This window comes from Pongo abelii, chromosome 5, assembly GCF_028885655.2.
Source record: "Pongo abelii isolate AG06213 chromosome 5, NHGRI_mPonAbe1-v2.0_pri, whole genome shotgun sequence".
In the NCBI taxonomy this organism is placed as follows: Eukaryota; Metazoa; Chordata; class Mammalia; order Primates; family Hominidae; genus Pongo; species Pongo abelii.
Genome location: NC_071990.2, coordinates 109,817,525 through 109,822,372, shown reverse-complemented (window position 1 = coordinate 109,822,372; position 4,848 = coordinate 109,817,525). Strand labels below are relative to the sequence as shown.

At 47.9% G+C, this 4,848-nt stretch overlaps 1 pseudogene; it reads left to right on the top strand.

The window, feature by feature from the left end:
* The first annotated feature begins 4,020 nt into the window (after window positions 1-4,020).
* LOC100939001 (NADH dehydrogenase [ubiquinone] 1 subunit C2-like) lies at window positions 4,021-4,647 on the top strand (annotated as a pseudogene).
* Window positions 4,648-4,848: the final 201 nt, after the last annotated feature.

The window sequence follows — 4,848 nt, the reverse complement described above, 5'->3', positions numbered from 1 at the left end:
TCGATGACTCAGGGCCGGCTGCACCCTCAGCTCCCCTCCCACTAATGAGAGGAGGCCGGATTCCTTTGGATTTAGTAAGGTCACTCCTTGAGGGTTGCCTTTTGTTACCCATCCACAGTGGGAATGCTTCCTTAATGAGCAGAGAGCCACACCCTTTCCCAGTGGGGGGCGGGGGGGATGGGGGAGGGTAGCCTTTTCAGGTGGCACGTGAACAGGGTTGATTTCACAATGGCCAGCCCACAGGTGAGGCACCAAGGGCAGGCCTGCTTGGTCAGTCCTCCCCAGCTCTCCTATCGGGGCGGCTACTCCTCCAGACCCCACCTGCCCAAACAGCTGGAGGGCGAAGCTGCTGCAGGCGTGGGAGGCAGAGGAATGGTGGAGGAGCTGGGGTGCTGGGCGTGCAGTAGTGCTTGACTGGAAACCGGACGAAGCTGCAGATGGGAGAGGCACTGCTTGAACACTCCTGCCGCATCCATCACTCTGCGCACCTCCTGCAGCGCACACGGTCTCACTTTGATTTTAATCCCACCAATAGCAGGAAGGTAGTATTAGCCTCATTTGCAGCTCAGGATGATTAAGGGACAAGTCTGGGTCACGTGCTGGTCAGGGAAAGAATGTGGACTCAATCTCACGTGGCCTGGCTCCAAAACCCGTCCATTTGCTAATTTAGTTTAAACCACCGGTTTTTTAACTTAAAAATTTTTTTCTGAACATTGAAAATGAATATAAAATTCGATGTGCTTCTCTGTACTCTCATAGCAACTTCCTGTGAATCTGTAATTATTTCAAAATAAAAAGTTTAAAACAATCCTATGTGGAGCCTGAATGTATAAAATGTATCACTGAGATGCTGTGACAGGCCAGGGCAGTGGTTTCTTTCTGCGGTGGTGTTGAAAGGCAGCAGTGAGGGGCGCCCCTGTTTCTGGATCTGGGCTGGTTCTGCAGGTGTGTTCTGTTTGTAAAAGTTCATCGAGCTGTGCATTTGTGATTGGTGCACTTTTCTGTATAAATGTAAAACTTTAAAAGTTGAAAATATATCAAAATGGATATACTCTAGTTGAACAGGAAGAGGGGTTCGATGTGCTCAGCTTCTTCCCCCACGCCCCTCCACTTAACCCTCTCAGGACCCCAGGGTTCTGGGAGCACGCTCTGGAGTCTGGGTTCTGATTTCTCTTATATAATACAGGTGGCTGGGTCAGAGGACCTCAGCTCTCCAGTCCCCGCCCCAAGTGTACTATTGCCATTTCCCATTATTCAGTTACAAACCATAGCCCATTGATGGTGAAAACCACCATTCAAATGTCCAAAAAGAAGAACATTAATCCTGGGTGTGGAGGACCCCACACAGGGCACTGTGTGTAAAAGAGACAGCAGGCTCTCGGTCTCCCACTTGGGCAGGGCAGCCTTATACTGAAAGAGTAAATTTCAAGTGAAGAATTCCCAAAGACAACTCGGCAAGAAAAGGCTTTTATGCCTTGAAAGGAATTGGATCAGACTTATAATCACACAGAGCTGAAAATCACATCCATTCAGCATGTTCTGCAAATGAAAGGCAACTGACAATGTAAAACAAACAAAACTCACTCGCATTCTCAGTTGACATGTCCTGTTTTCACCTCATTTGGCTTCTTGGAAGACTTCTGGGCTGAATGTGCACTTTGGAGCAGCATGCCTGAGCCAGGTCGTTTTTCCCCTCCTGCTTGGAGGATGTGGCGAACATATTTTCCTTTCATTCGCCGAGTTAGTTTCTGATGTTACCTGCCCACTACTGTACCTGGAGTCAGCAGTAGCTGCCAACCCATAGCTAAGGGCAGAAGTTAGCCCAGTGTGAGGCTAATTGGACCAAATTAAAGCCATTACGGTTTAACAGGCTCTCTATTGGAGGAATGCTTAAGTGGGCTCCCCCAGGACTTGGGAAAGTTTGGAAGTGAAGTGGTTTTTGCTATTTGCAGTAGCTGCATCTCCTGTTTTATTTGTCAAACTGCTACTCTGCAGACTGCTGTGGGGTGAAGTTGTTAGACAAAGGAGAATCTTTTCTTTTTTTTTTTTTTTTGAGACGGAGTCTGGCTCTGTCACTCAGGCTGGAGGGCAATGGCACGATCTCAGCTCACTGCAACCTCTGCCTCCCGGGTTCAAGTGATTCTCCTGCCTCAGCCTCCCAAGTACCTGGGATTACAGGTGCGCACCATCATGTCTTGCTAATTTTTGTATTTGTTTTTTAGTAGAGACAGGGTTTTGCCATATTGACCAGGCTGGTCTCGAACTTCTAACCTCAGGTGATCCACCCGCCTTGGTCTCCCAAAATGCTAGGATTACAGGTGGCGCAAGCCACTGCGCTCGGCCAGGAGAATCTTTTATATGATCCTGTTTCTAGAAGAGGCTATTCTCTGAGGAGTTTAGGAAATGATAGAGTGAATCAGACTAATAACCCCACTGAGGAGATGAGACGAGAAAGGAATAAGGCACGCAAGCGTCAGGGTCTCCTGCCTGGTGACATACTTTTTCTGGGAGGATCTTTTCAGTTCAATGCCACCCTACCTAATCCCAAGGAAAGCAGAGTTTTAGTTCACTGAATTTTCAGGCTGAGTAGAAAATTCCTTTTTGATACAGCACTTGTTGCTGGAGAGCCACGTACTCTGCGATGTCCTCTCAGGACCCTTTCCACCCTGGGACTCCTCCTCTGCTGGAGCAGGGCTGGCAGTTTCCAATTGATCAAAGTATAAGTAGCCAATGGCAGCACACAACTCTCACAACAAATGCCAACCCCATCTTAGATAACATTCACCAGAGGGTTGCATTGGTTTAGGAAGGTAATAGCGTGGTGGTCCCTCTGTGCTTTCAGGACACTGGCCTTGTGGGGTACCATCTACGGTGGCTTTTTTTTTTTTTTTTTCTGAGATGGAGTCTCACTCTATTGCCAGGCTGGAGTGCAGTGGCACAATCTTGGCTCACTGCAACCTCCGCCTCCCGGGTTCAAGCAATTCTCCTGCCTGAGCCTCCTGAGTAGCTGGGACTACAGACGCTCGCCACCATGCCCGGCTAATTTTTATATTTTTAGTAGAGACGGGGTTTCACCATGTTGACCAGGATGGTCTCGATCTCTTGACCTCGTGATTAGGGTGGCTTTTTAAAAAAGTAACTCTGACGGAATCCTTCCAGAAAACAGAACAGCATGGTAAAGTCTCTGGGCGCTGTGTCAGCTGAAAAGAATGGGGATGTGAAGCCCAGGGAAGAGAGGAATTCCCTGGGAGGGAGGCAAGGATGTGGCCCCTGGGGGAAGAGCTATGACCCCCAGGTGGCATCTCCAATGGGAGATGTTTCAATTCCCAGCTCCTACATAGGGTTTTCCTATGTCCTAGTCAGTAATTTAAACACAATCCCTACTATAAACTCATTGGATGCTCACAACCACCTTATGAGGGTACTGTGATTATCATCCTCATTTTACAGATGTAGAAACCAGCACAGAGAAGTTAAATACCTTCCCAAAGTAACAATGCTATTAATGAGAGAGTTGGAATTTGGACCCAGCTTTCTTACTAGCCCGGAGTTTCTCAACCTCAGTACTATTGACATTGGAGGCTGCAGAATTCTTTGTTGTAGGGGGACCCTGCCCTCCCTCTCCTTGCATTATAGGATGTTCAGTGGCATCCCTGGCTTCCACCCACCAGATGCCAGTAGCACTCCCCTGTTGTGACAAGCAGATGTCTCCAGACGTTGCCAATGCTCCCTGGAGGGCAGAATCGCCTCTAGTTAAGAAGCACTAAGTGCCTCCCGAGATGGGCCAGCCTGTCTCTTGTAGGAGCGGAACGCCTGCTGCTGCCTTCCTAGTGCAGGGCCACTGAGGCCCCCTACGCTCTCAACACTTTCTGACATGCCTCCTAACTGAATGGGGGAGGGGAGATTTTACCGGACCCTCCTTCTGCCTAGAGACGTTCTGGCCCCTAGAGATTGTTTGATTTTTAACATCTCCAACATTTCCTAATGTTATTGTCATTTGCCTCTGTGCCCCCAAATTAAAGGCCAAAGAATCATTCTGGGAGAAAGCTGACTGCTTAGGCCCGGGTAGTGGTCGTCATGGTTTTCCTTGTAGTTCGTGGTCTGAGACCAGGCCTCAAGTGGAAACGGCGTCACCATGATCGCACGGCGGAACCCAGAGCCCTTACGGTTTCTGCCGGATGAGGCCCGGAGCCTGCCCCCGCCCAAGCTGACCGACCCGCGGCTCCTCTACGTCGGCTTCTTGGGCTACTGCTCCGGCTTGATTGATAACCTCATCCGCAGAGGCCGATCGCGACAGCTGGTTTGCATCGCCAGCTTCTATATATTACGGCCTTTTTTTTTTTGCTGGATATTATCTTGTAAAACGTGAAAACTACCTGTATGCTGTGATGGACCGTGAAATGTTTGGATATATGAAATTACATCCAGAGGATTTTCCTGAAGAAGAGAAGAAAACATATGGTGAAATTTTTGAAAAATTCCATCCAGTACGTTGAAGTCTTCAAAACGCTTGCTCCAGTTTCACTGATACCTGCTGTTTCTGAATTTGATGGAACATGTTTCTAATGACAGTTGAAGCTTATGCTAATCTGTATGTTGACACCTTGTAATTAAAATAGTTACCATGAAAAAAAAAAAAAAGAATCATTCTGATTTTGTGGGGCAACACCTGAGGGAAAACCTAAAGTTTACCTAGCACTTTACATATTTATTCAGTTTAATCCTCACAGTCATCCTACTGAGGGAGATATCCCCATTGTAAAGATGAGAAAACTGAGGCTCAGAAAGCTTAGTAACTTGCCCAAGGTCATAGCTATAAGTAATGGAGTCAAGGTTTGCAGCCAGATC